We start from the raw sequence: 17,043 nt of genomic DNA, 5'->3' as shown, positions 1-17,043 counted from the left end.
AATTAGACTCGTGTTTGAACGAGACAGAAGCCAAAGAAAACGCTGCTCTGGTTTAGACTTAAAAAGGTAAAAACATGCTTTATTCCGGTGCACACGCGTGTTTCTCTGTCTGTGGAAATGCACACGCGTGTTTCTCTCTGTGGAAAAGCTTCGGCTGAAGGAACACACTCCTCTACACGGAAATAAAACCATTACACTGACTTTAAGCAAGAAAACCGGCGGGAAACTTGTCCGATAAGAAATGATTTAGCATTTAAATGACATCCCCCCCCCCCCGTGTCCGCCTCGCTCCTCGCTCCCCCCAAAACGAGGCAGGTTTTCACGGATCGATGGCGCTGATATATCGCCGCGGCGCCCAGAGATTGGCGCCTCAGCAGTTTCCTCGGCCTCCACCCCGGTCGGCTTTAACGGCGAACAAAAGACTGCGGGACTCGAGCTCGCCGTGAATGAACCGGTGACTCTTTCATCCCGGGCTCGGCTGAGGGAGCTGAGGGAGCTGAGGGAGCTGAGGGAGCTGAGGGAGCTGAGGGAGCTGAGGGAGCTGATGGAGCTGATGGAGCTGATGGAGCTGAGGGAGCTGAGGGAGCTGAGGGAGCTGAGGGAGCTGAGGGAGCTGAGGGAGCTGAGGGAGCTGAGGGAGCTGAGGGAGCTGAGGGAGCTGATGGAGCTGTTTATCAATGGATTAGAAATTGAAAGGGCACATGAGATTAAGTTTCTAGGTATCATGATTGATGATTGACATGGAAATCGCATATTGATAATGTCAAAGTAAAGGTATCCCAAATAATAGCTGTGCTGTATAAAGTCAAAGATTCTCTCAATAAGAATGCATTGTTTTTGTTATAACTCATTGGCTCCTTCCGAAACCATCAAATTGCTAAGAGCTCTTACGCCAAACCGGATGTGCGTCAGCGTCCGCCATGGCAAGTTGCTTCCGAATTGGTCTGTCAGTTAGGAAGTAGTTAGGAAAAGGAGCCTCGATGCTAACTATCATGGCCATTTTAGCATAGGGACCTCTGATGCTAACTATCATAGCCACTTTAGCATAGGGACCTCTGGTGCTAACTATCATAGCCACTTTAGCATAGGGACCTTTGATGCTAACTATCATGGCCACTTTAGCATAGGGACCTCTGATGCTAACTAACATAGCCACTTTAGCATATAGGGACCTCTGGTGCTAACTATCATAGCCACTTTAGCATAGGGACCTTTGATGCTAACTATCATAGCCACTTTAGCATAGGGACCTCTGGTGCTAACTATCATAGCCACTTTAGCATAGGGACCTTTGATGCTAACTATCATGGCCACTTTAGCATAGGGACCTCTGATGCTAACTATCATAGCCACTTTAGCATAGGGACCTCTGATGCTAACTATCATAGCCACTTTAGCATAGGGACCTCTGATGCTAACTATCATAGCCACTTTAGCATAGGGACCTCTGATGCTAACTATCATAGCCACTTTAGCATAGGGACCTCTGATGCTAACTATCATAGCCACTTTAGCATAGGGACCTCTGATGCTAACTATCATAGCCACTTTAGCATAGGGACCTCTGATGCTAACTATCATAGCCACTTTAGCATAGGGACCTCTGATGCTAACTATCATAGCCACTTTAGCATAGGGACCTCTGATGCTAACTAACCAGTGATTAGGAGCTATGTGCCATCCCATAAGCCACTGCGCCAATCCCTCCACCCCCCTCGCCCCCACCCTCAGTGATTCATGCACAGCCACTGTTGATTGACAGGAGCACATTTAATAATAAAAATAATGATAATTAAAAAGTAAGATTCTGCACAAGCCAAACTTTATAAAAGTGATAAATCCATGTTGTCGTCCCCACAGCTCAGTCACATGTCAGTGTTAAAGAGGAAACTCAGGAAACAGATTAAATGCTTTTGTTTTCATTTAGTAGAAACTTAAGCCACATGGATCATTTGCTAATGTAGCTTTATGAAACAGCTGTTGAAATAAAATAACACAAAAGGGAAATGTTTGGATCATTTAGATTTATTTTTCTCCTTAAATGTCTTTGTTTGGACACTATGTTGTTGTTGGACACTGTACAGTAGGGGGCGACATGACTTTAAAGAAGAAGAAAAACAGCTGTTGGTGATGTCACTTCCCTTTCCCCTGTTTAAGGACGGACGGATTGTGCAAATGCTGCTGAAGCTCTAGTTCCCAAACTGCACAGATCTAACAGTCGACCCATGAAAGGTTAAGGAGCTAGTTGCTGGTGTTAGTGCTTAGAGGCGACAATTTGATGGTTTCGGACGCAGCCATTGATTGTTCCATATCTGACCTATTGCATTGAAGTGTGGGGAAGTGCCTGCAAAACAAACATTAATCTTTTTTTTTTTTGTACAGAAAAGAGCGATTAGAGTCGCCAGTGGAAGTGGATACAGAGACCAGACCAATCCTTTATTCATAACTAAAACTAAAAACACTGAAATTCTGTGAATTAGTAGAGTTTAACCTTTTAAAAACCATGTATAAAGCTCATCTGGAGAGTTTACCAAACAATTTACAAAGCAGATTCAACAAGAGAAAAAGCCGATATGAACTAAAAGGTACTGAGATTTTTACAAAACCCAGGTTTCAATCGGCAGCAAAGGAAAGATGTTTCTCTGTGGAACAGTCTTGATTGTAAAGTGAAAAAATCTAATTCCATTGATCTGTGTGAGAAATATGTAAAATTATCAATGTTACAAAAATATGACACAGCGAAGTAGCAGATCAACTTTATATATTTTGTGTTTTGATGTCGTGAAAAAAAAAAAAAAAAAAAAGACGGCTGCATGAGACAGTTTAACATTTAAATGAACTGGAACTGTAAATGAGTTTGTGTTGATTAGGGGCAGACATTATAAGTTTTTACTTCTTTCTGCTCCTTTTCATTCATGCTAAATGCTGTTGTTGCATTTTTAAATGAATGAAATAAATAAATAAAAAGAATGACATGAGCTGATGGAGCTGCTGGAGCCGGGACCAGGAAGGATCTTTTCCGTTTGTCGATGTAAATGTGAAGTGTTCAGGTTTGTAATGACCTCACAGCAGCTCCAGGCGGTCATTTGGATTTGCACCGAGAAAGTGTTGCTCTCAATTAGTCTGATAAATCCTCTCAATTAAAGGAAACATTCCCCGTTTCTCGTCCGTAAAGCTCGGAGACGCTTCAGTAGTTTCCTCCTGAACATCTTAGTTTAACGTCACGTAAGAACTCTCCTTATTTTGATTTGATGTGATGAGTTTTCCAGGAAGTGACTCCAACATGGCTGTGTCTTTCCCACGCTTCTTCATTCACAAATACCGACGTGTTTGGTATCCACGTGTAGCAGGAAAGGGCCGTTTTCATTCCGCTCTTTTGGAGGTTGGGGAAAACCGAAGTACTGCCCCTCCTGCGCAGCTCCCTCCGCTCCACAACAGTCCTTCTCCATCTTCTGAAGAGCGTATTCTCCAGTGAACGGATATTAGCCAGAACAATAGTAGGGATAGAGGCTTGCCCGGATACCTCCTCGTTTTTCCCTTCCTTGTCTCCTGTAGCGCAGGGGGGGCAAACTCATCTTGGATCGCGGGCCGCATAGGAAATTGTTCCGATAAATGAACAATAATAAGCTGTGATTTATTTTATTTATATTATTTATTTATATTCATTCACTTCACACTCGCTGGTGGGAAGCTGTTATTGAAGCCACAGCCGCCCTGGGGCAGACTGTCCATTTACCACGTGGCTATATAATGTGTTGTTCATATCCTGAGCTCTTATTATGTCAGTGCCCTCTGCTGGACACGTGTGGAACTTTTTCCTTTTTTTAATGTAATGCCCCCTAGTGGCTAGAATGAGCATTCTGGATATTCTTTAAAAATGCATAACTCCGCACAGCAATGGGCTAGAGACGTACTTTTTTTTTTGACATACATTACTCTGGAATGTATGCTCTGCAGGGGCCGGATTAAATCATCTCATAATATCGTGTGATCATGGGGTTTGTGCCTCTTTATTCTCCTGGGTAGTTTATGCACAAGTGTGACCGATCAGAAACACATCAGGTTATAGCACTAGTTAAATCTGCAGGCGAGGCTCATCTTCTCTTCTGAACATCAGTCACAACAAATCAAGGCTTGTGTGGCTAAGCTGTAAGTCTTGCCCGGATACCTCCTCGCTTGTCCCATCCTTGTTTCCTGTAGCTCCTCTTGTGATGCCCCCTCTGTGCTGCAGGTGTGGGGGCTCTTGGTGCCTCCTCAGTAAATCTTTGTAACTAATACTGTACATCACTAGGGAGGCACCGATACCACTTTTTCCAAAACTGATACGAGTACTTTGGTTTAAGTACTCGCCAATACGAGTACAAGGCATTTTCTTCAACATTCCTACTTTTTTCACAGCAGATTGGTTTGGAATTAGTAAATTTACTCATGTACATTTCCTTAAGTAAAGTAGGCGACAGATTTAAGAACAGTTATATTAGAATTGTGCTGATGCCATTTATTTATTTATTTTATTTTCATTCAATATATTTTTTTATTTTTATTGCACTTTATTACACAGACAGAAAAGCCCATGCCCAAAAGCTCCCAAAGCCTGTGCTTTATTCATGTATGTATTTTTATTTAACAATACTGAGATGTTACTTAAATGGTCTCTTTTCGTCTTTACTTCAGCTCCTGTAGATTTTCTCGTGTGTTTGTAGTAACTTAGCGAGTAGCTACAGCGTTTTCATTGTTCTGCTGCAGCTCATTAATATAAACATGCTGTATGTCTTTAATCTGTTTTTTCTGAGGACTTTTTAGTCGCTGGGTTAGTTTTTCAGATGAATAAACCCCTGGGTATAAAACGGCGTCAGAATGGCCAAAGCTGTTAGCCGCGAGTTAGCAACGTTAGCCTGTATGTTGTAAACACTGCAGACGCTGCAACGCTAACAACATTAAGCTCTGGTTAAATCCAGCTCAGACTCTGGTTTAGAGAGCGCAGTCTGTAATAAAGTCAGCTCTATGTGGATTATTGGATTTACACTAAACAATTCTCCAGTTTGTGGCTTCTTCTCTCCTGAGCTGAGAGCTGCGCCTCGTAGCTGCGCCTCGTAGCTGCGCCTCGTAGTTGCGCCTCGTAGCTGCGCTGGCCGCACGTCAAATGGTATCGGTTTCTGGTATCAGGACCTCATGAATGAGTACGAGTATGAGTACAAGCATGTGGTATCGGCTCGATACCCGATATCGGTATCGGTGCATCCCTATACATCACTAAAATAAAATCATACATTATGTAGATTTTGTTGCTAAAGAAATATGAGTTGGTCCATGTTTATGCATAAATGCCTTATTTTTTATATGAAAATGTAAAATGACCGAAAACTTGCAATGCATTCTCCCCTCATAATCCACTGCAGAACCTGTAAACGTCTTCACCTTCAGCGTCTCGTCAGAATATGATGGACTTTAAACTCTTCCAGGTCACATTCTATAAAATCACTTTTCTTGCCTGGATTTCCTGTTGTTTTGTTGCTTCTTCTGACGCACGAGTTGCTTCTCCGTGACGTCTGCGCTGCGGGGAGGTCACATCACAATCACAGCACGAGCAGAGAAGAGACAAAGAAATGAAGATGATCATCTCATAAATCTCACCCTCCATCTGCTCTGTCCTCGCACTTTCCGTTTTGTGCTCTGAATGTGAAAACTCTTCTGTATTTCTCCTCCATTTGCAAAAACGTGCCTCGGAAACGCGGGCGGGAATTAGCGCAACGCGGCTCATTCTGTCGCAGTTAGCGGAAATCCCCGTTAGCATTTCTTCCCTCTGACATGTCCCCCCCCTCTGTGTGTGGTTATCTGGCAGGCGCAGATGTGGTATCAGCTCCGAGGCCGGCGTTCGTGCTGCTCCGTCGCCGCCTGACCCCGTGAACGCGATAAGGAGGAGGCCGGGGCCCGGACCAACGCCGTGTTTACAGCGTCTCTTCAAACACGCTCCGTAAGCACAAACAAAGCTGCGGTTTTCTGCTCCGATAAAGCGCCGGGTGTGGACCTAGAGCTGAGCACACACCACGCGGGATTCTGTCAGATTTAAGAGATTGTGTGACGAGGGCTGTGGTCATTAGTTAGTTATTAGTGCAGCTGTTATGTTAGAAAATACCATAGCGTCCTCCATTTTCATGTATTTGTGTCCAAACATGTTGGATTTCCTCTGCCGGAGGTTTTGTCGTGTCTTTCTGCCGCCCACATCACACGATCACTCTCATCACGACTCAGGAACACTCACGTCGACTGAAAAGTGCAGCAAAACAGGGCAAAAAAGGGTGTAGTGTGTGCTCAGCTTTAACAGAGTAGTCAGACTGAAGGTAAAATAGGGAGAAATATTAAAGGGATGTTTCAGGATTTTTGACATTAGGCCTCATTTCCTAGTTATCTAGAGTGGTGTTGATTTCTGGAGATTTTTCTTTTCTTTTTTTGTAATTCATGCAGTTCTTATATTTGAAGAGTTTAGTAAATGGTCTCAACTTATACAACCCTTTTCTACCTTTATCAGGCCCAAAGTGCTTTACAGTAAGGAACCAGTCACCCATTCACTCTGTCATTCATACACCAATGTACACAGACACTGGAGGCAAAGAGGGTGAAGTGTCTTGCCCAAGGACACAATAACAGTGTGCATTTTGCGGGAGCTGGGATTCAAACCCACGACCTTCCGATCATGAGACCAGCTCTACCACCTGCGCTACCGTCGCCCCAGTGGTGCTAGGCTAGTGCTAACCTAGTTTGTTTGTATACTTTATTGTCCCTGTAGGGAAATGTGTCCTCTGCATTTTGAGCCATCCTTCGATGCCACAGGAGCAGTGGTCGACGGCAGTGCCGCACCCGGGGACCCATCTCTATGATATGGAGCCAGGCTATCGTCAAAATCACCTGGCTGGAGGATTCACCTATTGCACATGTTTTTAGTGGTGGGGGAAACCTGCTCAGGCACGGGGAGAGCATGCAAACTCCACACAGAAAGCCCCCGTCCAGGTGGGAATCGAACTTAGGGGCCTTCTAGGTGTGAAGCGGAGGCGCTAACCGCTGTACTACAGTGCCTAGTGCTAGGCTAGTGCATGTCTATGGTAACTAGTAGCCTGCATAAACGGTCAGAGCCCTGGACACCCTTTCTGGACACTCAAAGACGCTTTACATTGCACTATTCATTCACTCCATACTTGGTGGTGGTAAGCTACTATTGTAGCCACAGCTGCCCTGGGGTAGACTGACGGAAGCGAGGCAACTAGTTTTACTTACCTGCGGATATCTTCCGATCCTTAAATGGATACGTCACTCCTCCGCAGCGTGACGACGTCGTCAAGTTCTCCAATATGTTTGTTCAGTGGTGACGTCACAGCTCGACTTCCACATCCACAGATGTGCGAGAAACTACAAGAAACTCTTTAATATCACGATCAATGTTTCTGAAACTCCACAGAGAGTTACTGAACATGCTTATTCATCAGGCCCATGAGCCAAACATGCTGAACCTACTGCTGTAAAAGTCATGTTTACACATCCGGGTTAGCGAAGATAAATGCTACTGCGGCAGCTACGCTAACGCGATTTTAGTAAATATTACTTTTTTAGCAGTAGCAGCATTTTTGGCTAATGAGTCTGAGAAATAAGTAGGTTCAGTAACTCTCTGTTGAGTTTCAGAAATATTGATGTTTGTTTTTAGAGTTTTTAATGTTTTTTTCTTGCCGGTCTGCTCGGACCCGGAAGCGGAAGTCGTGACGTCACCACTTAACAAACGTATAGAGTTCGGGAATGTGATATCACAAAGCATTATGGGATTAGCAGAAATTGTAAACTAATGGAGATTTTAAAAGTTAAAATGCTGGAGCTATTGTTCACATTCACGTCCAGGTTGTCTTGAAAAAAGGTATAACACTTGAAGGGGAATATTTTTAATGACATGAAAGTGTGACAAACTTCAGGTGAAAATCACCTAAAACCTTTTGGGCTCTGAGCGTTAAAAACAGTCTGTACAGCACAGAGCAGCCACATACATGTCTGTGACTGAATCATGTTTTTAACATAACCATTTTGCATTTAAAGAACATAAATCTGAGCAGCAGCAGCTTCCTGGTTGTAGCTACGCAGCGGCGGAGTGATCTGCTCGGTTACCGGATCTACAGTAGTTTGTTTACCTGCGGCCGCATTACTACACGTGGAATTCACAAAGGAGTTTTCTACAAATCAGATCTGGCAACGTTTGAAAGAACGAGCCCGTGATTTTGAAGAGGTTTTTAATATTACTAGTTACCATAGACATGCACTAGCCTAGCATTAGCCTTGCACTAGCCTAGCACTAAACTCTTCAAATATAAGCACTGCATGAATAAAAATATAAAAAATCTCCAGAAATCAACAACACTCTGGATAACTAGGAAATGAGGCCCTGTGTCAAAAATCCTGAAATATCCCTTTAAATGTAGAGATGAAAATTTGAACTTTTTGCTATAGATTAATGAGGAACAAACTGTACTGCAGATTTTGCGTCATTGGATGTTTTAACACAAAGTGTGTTGCGTCGCACCTGTCAGGCGCACTCAGGCTCTCACAGCTCCGTCCTCTGTCCACAGGAGTTTATGTGAAGCTCCACATGGTCCACACCTGCTGCCCTCGCCTCTGTGTCCCACTAACACCAATTACAAACACACACACACACGTCAGACTCTGTGTCCCACTAACACCTTTTACACACACACACACACACACACACACACACACACACACACACACACACACACACACACACACACACACACACACACACACACACACACACACACACACACACACACACACACACACACACACACACACACACACACGTCAGAGTCCGTGTCCCACTAACACCTTTTACAAACACACCGACATACACACGTCAGAGGCTGTGGATGATCAGCGGTTTATCCATTATTAACATGTTATAAGATGATCTGTTGAAAATCTATACGACCAACAAAAAGCAGGAACACGAGGAAAAATGATTCTTAAAGGAACAGGCCACAGTTTTTCCAGACTGAGATCTGTTCTGACCTGAGCTTAGACGAGTTGATCCGTACCTGTGTGGTCTTTGTGCCCGTGGAAGAGCGTAGTCACTTCTAACTTCTCCCCCGTTTGGAGCTATAGGAATATACTGGGAGAGGCCAAATGCTAACAACATCTTTGGTCGTTTTGCGTGACTGAGCGCATACACAAAGACCAGACAGGTACACATCAACTCGTCTAAGCTCAGGTTATACCTATCTCAGTGTGGAAAAATGGTGGCCTGTTCCTTTAAAGCAGGGGTAGGCAACATCAGGCCCGGGGGCCAAATCCAGCCCTCCAGCACAGAACCTCTGGCCCCCAAGATGATTTTGAGAAACATTATTATGCAAATAAGATCAAATACCTGGTAAGTAGTGTCAGTGTTTTTCCGCTTGGTCATGATGATAAACAGTGATTCTTCACTGGTGGGTCGGGACCCTAAAGTGGGTCATGGAACCATTTTCAGTGGGTCGTGAGTCTACAGAGAACTTTTATTCAATATTTTCCATCTAAAACTGCACAGAAACACCAACTGTGTCTGTTCAAATGAATGTTATTGGGTTGTTTCGCTCATAATTTCAGTCTTAAAGTGAAATCTGCGGCTTGTTCAACAAAAAGCCCTGACACTTGGGAACCACTGATTTAAAACATTGGCATTTGCAGAAAATGGTTCTTTACTTAATGCGACAATGTTGAGGTTCAGCCCCCCCCCAACGAAAACTTGCCTCCCCCTCCTTTAAAGAGACCAGATGGTAGTACATAATTATCATTATTTTATTTCTTTCGTTTAGTCCCTTTAAATATAGTTTTAAAAACGAGGCTTTGAACTAAATGTGCTCGATGGTTGACAACAGCTGTAAACATCTGGATCAGGTAAAGGCGCAGCAGCAAATGTAAATACAAAAGGAAAATTAACTTTATTGTTCTGAGCCAGAACACTGCACAAGCTCAGAGGACTGAACTGAGCCGTTTAGATCTAGTTTAGTTCTGTTTGTCATTAAAAAACTCATTTTAAACTTTATGTATTTACTTTCACATAGAAATTGTTTAGTTAACCAGTTTAAGTATATAATTTTAATGGACATATTTATGATATAAAATAACCAGTTTTAGAAATGCATATTGATTGAAATACATTCACTCAAATGAAATGACCCCAAAAGTATCGGCCATCACTAATCTGGATCTTTCATAATTTGCTATGTTTGGTGGCTAAATGCTAACAGCTATAGGAAAAATACATTGAACAGGCTAAAGACTAGCCTGCTTGCTAACTGTCCACATACGTTTGGATCGATCGATGTGTCTCCTCTTTATTAATGCCTCAACATCCATAAGCATGAATAAAGGCTAACCATGATGCTAACGTTTGCTACTTGCTAACTGTCCACATAAGTTTGGATCGACTGCTGTGTCTCCTCGTTTTCCTACATTAGCTTCGTGCTACATGCTAACAGCTAGCACTGACTGCCTGTTTTTCACTTCTGCTTCATTTTCTGAAGCAGGAATGAATGATTTTGACTCGGCTTTGCTTGTGTGAGCTAAATATGCTCGCAGTCTGCCAGAAAACGTGTAAAAAGAGTGAAAAATGGCCGTCAGTTCCTTCTCCCTGGGGCTCTGTCCATGCACTCCTCGCTCAGACCCGGCTCCATTCATCAAACCCGTCCTGTCCCCGCTCTCTGGGCCTGGCTCCGTGGTTACGCCGCGGTAAATTGGACTTTAGAGAGAGCCTCCAATGAGAATCGATGTCACTGTGGCCAAAGATGGATGCGGCGGTCGCAGCTAATTGCAATATTTTTCTGACAAATGTTCCGGTTCTTACTGTGACGAAAGTGTGAAGAGCGAGAATCAGCTCGAAGTGCATTTCCAGGCCAAACGCTGCAGGTGAATCTGAGAAGAATATAATCACAGACGTCAATGTGGAACTTCTGCTGTAGATTACCGACATAAATATGACAGAGGAGGCGGCCATGTTTAACCTCTTAACTCCCACCTGGGCATGTTTGCTCCAGTTCTCCAAATTCTCCAAATATGAAAAAAGCATCAAAACAGTGACAGAAACTTAGAAGAAAATTAGGATTAAAATGCAAAAAAGTGACAAAAATGCAACAAAAAAGTAGCAAAAAAGTGACAAAAATGCAGCAAAAAAGTAGCAAAAAAGTGACAAAAATGCAGCAAAAAAGTGACAAAAATGCAGCAAAAAAGTGACAAAAATGCAACGAAAAAGTAGCAAAAAAGTGATAAAAATGCAGCAAAAAAGTGACAAAAATGCAGCAAAAAAGTGACAAAAATGCAACAAAAAAGTAGCAAAAAAGTGACAAAAATGCAACAAAAAAGTAGCAAAAAAGTGACAAAAATGCAACAAAAAAGTAGCAAAAAAGTGACAAAAATGCAGCAAAAAAGTGATAAAAATGCTGCAAAAAAGTGACAAAAATGCAACAAAAAAGTAGCAAAAAAGTGATAAAAATGCAGCAAAAAAGTGACAAAAATGCAGCAAAAAAATGACAAAAATGCAACAAAAAAGTAGCAAAAAAGTGACAAAAAAGTAGCAAAAAAGTGACAAAAAAGTAGCAAAAAAGTGACAAAAATGCAGCAAAAAAGTGACAAAAATAAGATGAAAAAAAAAAACATGAAAAAAAAGTGACAACAACGCGGAAACAGCACAAGGAATGGGGTTTTAAACTAGCCTATTGACAAAGAGGAGAGAATCCATTTGTTTTTGGTGGGTGGTAAGAGTTTCAATGATGGTTTTATTTTGTTGCTTTGGCGATTGGTGGTCTTTCAAACAGGAGACGCTCATGATACTTTCTACATAGACCACCTGCATTGATTGTTCAAATCAAAATGTTCATTGAATTAGGCCTAATATTTGGGGGAGCTATCAGCAACTAAATCCGGAGCTGCAACGCTAACAGGATTGAATCTGGAGCAAAAGACAAATTGGATTAAAAGAAACCGGGTCCACATTAAGGCTCACTCTGAGCTGTGTCATGATGTAGCTGTGTGAGGTTAATGGCGGCTAAAGCGGGAGGAGCTAACGCCACACAACACTTTTCACTGTCTGTGGAGGCTCTCAGTCGTGCAAGAGTTGTCCATCTTCAGTGAAGGTTCTTGAGTGCCATGAGTAGAGGGGAGGGTCCTAGCCATGATAAACTCCTCCCTGTGGTCTTTATCTGCTCTACAGGCTGAGCATAAACTTTAGTGTCGCTGATGAAGCCTTTTGGGTGAAGAGGCGAAACGTTCCACACTTGAACTACAGAGTGCAGAAGATGACTCCTTTAGTGAAGATCTCCACAGAAGTACAAGCTTCGTAAAAGTGACATGACTGGATAGTTCCTCCCTGTCATGTCAACAGTTCAGTTTCCTCATAGAGCTTCACAGTGACAGCAGCTAATGTTAATGCTAATGCAGCTCTCACAGACGCAGAGCTGGAACATCAGAGGAGAAGCCAGAGCTGTCCGTCACAACATTATATACAGACCAATCTGCATCGGGCTGGCGGGTGTTAGAGCACGGCGGGTGTTCCCCACAGTCTGGGTGGGGAAGCAAAGCTACAGGAAGACCTCACTGACACGCCTGATCAAACATCCTCACACATGTCCACACACTCTAGTGCAGGGGTGCAGAGTGCGGCTCTTTGCATGACTGGATATGTTTAGTACAATGCGGCTCTTGGCAAAAGAGTTACATATTTCCCATAATCTATAACAGTCTTTAAGAATCTTGACCAAAAATCCACCCATAGTCCTACAGACCCTGATCCATCTCTACACGCATGAATGAGAGTCTGTATCTTTTCAGCTTTGAGTTTGGATTTGGATTTGTGCGAAGGGGCCAGGTTATGAAGTGCTTTGAATGTGATCAGGAGTATTTTGAAGTCAGCTTCTGTGCTTTTCAAGTTTCTGATTAACCTGCTCTTTATTTGGCGAAAGTCGGCCTCATATTCACAGAAAAAGATCAAAATTAGGGAATGGAAAAAAAAACGGAGCTATTAGCATATGATGTGAAGCGCCACGTCATGACTTTTCTTTCACATGTGACTGTAACTGTAACAAATGCAACATAAAACAGAGTCTCAGTCGTCCAGAGGCTCCTGATTAAAGTTCATGAACTTTGTGCAGCCCAGAGTGGGTTCTCTGCACAGCCCAGTCAGGACCGAGCTGCAGGCACTGAGCCACAGGCCAGGGGCGGGTCAGAGGAGGGGGCTCAGTGGGCAGGGCCCCCCACACACAAACACACCCCAGAATAAAAAAAAACAATAATCTCGTACTCGTTATACATTTCTTTCAACCATCATTAAATCTAATACAATTATTGAAAAGAAAAAGACCAGGCATAAAGTTATTTTGTTTAAATATAACATTATATTTGACACTGCAGGTGAATAGGGAAAAAAATGTAAATTTACAGATATCAATTTGAAGCTTTTGCTGTAGATCACTGGCATAAATGTGAGAAAAAAATACATTGCAAGTTTTCTTCATTTTATCTTTTCATATAAGAACAAGGTGTTTTATGCCTAAAAATGCCCCAAATTTCCCATCTTTTCGGCGACGAAATCTGAATAATGGATAGAGCTACATTCAAATGTATGGTTTCATTTTATTGATGAATGAGTTACCAAGACTTTCTCAGAGGGGATTTTGGATTTCTTGTTTAGTTTTAAAACAAGCTGTTTTTTAGTGGAAAAAATTGTAAAAATGTAATTTTCGCCTTATTTTTTGACATTCAAAACTCAATAAATGGGGCTTAGGGATTAGATAATAAAAAATCCCTCTGAAAAAATCTTCCAAATATTGTTCAGTCCAAGGCTGGATAATGTGAAGTCTTTAGGTCCGACTGACGTGGACATAGTGTCGCCACAATGACAGAAAAATGTGTTTTGAGAAAAAGGCCTTTGAAATTGCGTTCTCCCATATAAGTCTATGGGCAAACATTGAATCAGTGCAATATTTAAACATGATGTTGTGAAGATTAGGTATATTTTCTGTTTCCGGGTGAAGCTTGTATGTTCAGAGACCAATTTGGCCCAAAACCTGAAAACTGAAAAAATTGAGTTTTGCCTGTAGTGTCTCCCCTTAAACTACCGCCCCTGGATCTCACGAATGGGCTCTTCACAGGATCAAGGTTGAACATTTCGGCTCTTGGTCTCTGACTTGTCGCCCCCCCCGACCTAGTGGATTTATCATGACATTTAATACCCACATTTTTCTCAGAGGGATTTTGGATCTTGTTTAGTTTTTTAACAGCTATTTGTGAAACAAGTCTGTATTTTTTTGAGATTCAAAGCTCATTGAATCTGGCAGAGACATTCGACATATTGAAAATCCCCGACTGGACAGTGAGGAGTCTGTAGGAGCTGCTACAGTGGAGATGTTGTTGCAGGAGTGGAATGTGTCGTCATGAAAGGATCAGAGCCAGATCATGCAGGGACATAAAACACTCTGATATGATCTCCTTTAATCCGACACATGTCCGATGGTTTGGAGCGTGACTTCAGTCTGAACGGCAGCTTCATCGATTCAGGGCAGATGTCATTGATTCTGCGCTAGAGTAAAGGAGAGCCAGGAGGAGAACAACATGTCCTCCTTGTTATGAATGACTACGTCGATGCAAAAGTCTCTCAACCACGGACTGAGTAAATTTAGCTGGAGTGGACATGACGAAGCCCTCGAGCTCACGCGTGTGGACGCTGTAGGAGTTTAAGAGTTTTGATGCTTCATAAATGAGAGCGAGGAGCGTGACGAAAGCCGAGTATTGTAGTTCTGGAGTGGGAAACGCTTTGTTCCGTGGTCGCGGTGACATTTGGTGATATAACGACCACAAATCTGACGTCTCTTTAGCCTTAACCGTCAGAAACAGACCTGGAGATGCACGTGTGAGCGACGCTGTGGTGGTTTTCTTCGACTGCTGAAGCTCCATCTGTTTCCCTGAAGATAAAAGCCAGAAGTGCCGTCACCCGTGAACACAGAGGCGCTGGGTGGGGTGGAACAGTTTGACTTTATTTTGGTAAACACAGAAAAAGACAGTTTGAGTAATGGCTTCCGTGTTCACGGTTGAACTGAGCTGAGCAGACTAATGTTTTAGGAACTGCAGACTCTTGTACAGTCTCTGTTTTTAGACACAACGAGAAAAACAACCTTAAACTTTAAACTCCACTAATTACAAATCTGCACTCTTATAATTATTTAACAAAGGACCATATCCTTTGTTAAGGCCTTAGCCGTCCGTAAACTCCAGTCAATTATTGTTTCCCTACATGTACGTCTGGGTCTGATCTCAGTGGTCGTGTTACATCATTTGACCCTCTACCTGCCATTCAGCGAGCGGGGGAGGCGGGGCTTGTAGGTGACGTCAAGCATTTGCGCCGATTTGCCGGTTGTAGTTTGGCAATGGCGGCGCCGGATATGAAAGTAATGGAAGCTCTTCAATCCGTCCTGGCTCGGCTCCAAAATATCCACAAATGAAAATTGAAGCCTTGGAATGTGCAAGGAATGTCCCCAAGAGTTATGAAGAGCTCGCTCACTCGGGCGCGTTACACATAAACGCTAGCGAAAATCAGATCCAATGGTTTCAAAGGAGTTCACCCCTCCCACCTGAAAACGGAGCTCAATGAAGAAAGTCCAGACCCTAGTATGAAACGAAGTAAGTACGAGGGTCTGGTAAAACCAGGCTAGTGTGGCCGTGTAACAACACCTTCAACCCCTCACCACCCGACTTCAACCAATGCAATTTCTCCAGTTCAGCTTTACCCAAATCTAAAATATTCTCAGCTGGAGCTCACAGACTTTACCGTGAAAGCTAAGACCTGCAATACTCACCTAAGCTCACGTTTACATCCTTTTTGTGGCTTTTTTTTTTTTTTTACATGTTTTGGTCTTTTGGCTTCATCAGTTACATTCAGTGTTGGGCACTTACTTGGGGACTTACTTAAACATTGTAATATATTCTATATTAGTGATTACAGCTCTAAAGAAATAATTTGTATTTTATATTACTGTTTCAAAAATGTAGCTGAGTTATTTTTGAGTTACTTTTGGCTAAAAATAAACTTACTAGCTGAGACCCGGCCTTCGGCCGGGCCTCGCTAGTCTCCGCATTTGATAGTCTGAGATTGTGAGTGATTACAAAGAAATGTCCAACCCGTCACACAGTTCAGCTGTAGACCAGTGGTTCCCAACCCATTCCAAAAACTATGGCCACTACAAATGGGTAAAATAATGAATGCTAAAAATAATTTCAAACAAACAGCAATTGGAGTGTTTGATGCACCAGTACTCCTTTCTTATGAACTACAACGACAATATGTTCGCTAAACTCAGGGAATAGAACTCAAGAGACAGTGGAATAAGCATGGATAAATATTAGGGGTTCAGCTCGGTTTGGTTCACGGTGCAGGACCCGTGGTTTGGTGCATCACGGTAGTGCACAATCAAAAAAATAAGTTGGTTTTGAACTGAAATAGCCTAATGATCGTTGTTAGACAGTATTTATAACTTTACAATAAAATTGGCAATGCTTTCAAAGCTGCTTTAGAATAAAATGTGCCTCTGGGCTCACAATACGTGAAAGCAAAATAGAAAACAAATGGTACAGCAGCAAAGTAAAAAAAAGAAAAAACCTACGCAGTGCAGGCCATGCGCTCGTTAAGTGGTAGTTTCATTTTCGCTTTTACTCACACGGAGGAGAAATCAGTCGGAGCAGCGCGTTTGAGCAGGTTCTGGGCAATGTTTTGCGTGTACTTTTTTTTGGAGACAAAGCTTTGGAGACGGAATATGGCCAGGATTGGATCTTACGCATGTGTCTGCGCCTCTGACATGACGCAGCAGTGGATCTATAATGAACCACAGCCTCGGTCACTGCAGGAGAAACTGTCATGTGTTTTGGAGGATGTAACTGTACCTGTGCGGAGCGTCTGCAGCTGCAATTTAGGGTGAGTGACGATGACACACATCGCCCTGTTTGGATGCGCGCGCACACACATGCACA

General features: G+C 42.8%; 1 protein-coding gene across 2 annotated transcripts in view; it reads left to right on the top strand.

Moving 5' to 3' along the window:
- Positions 1–17,043, top strand: part of LOC306967768 (calcitonin gene-related peptide type 1 receptor-like) — a 94,597-nt gene that overhangs the window by 38,452 nt on the left and 39,102 nt on the right. The window contains exon 2 of one of the 2 annotated variants that reach the window (XM_079562946.1): positions 5,843–5,944. The exons of the other annotated variant lie outside the window; for it this stretch is intronic. The gene's annotated coding sequence lies outside the window, so the exon portion shown is untranslated. The remainder of the gene's footprint in view (positions 1–5,842; positions 5,945–17,043) is intronic. 2 annotated transcript variants of the gene reach the window in all.

The sequence above is a fragment of the Gobius niger genome (genome assembly GCF_951799975.1).
Source record: "Gobius niger genome assembly, chromosome: 9".
NCBI lineage: Eukaryota > Metazoa > Chordata > Actinopteri > Gobiiformes > Gobiidae > Gobius > Gobius niger.
This window is presented reverse-complemented; position numbering and strand designations above follow the sequence as displayed.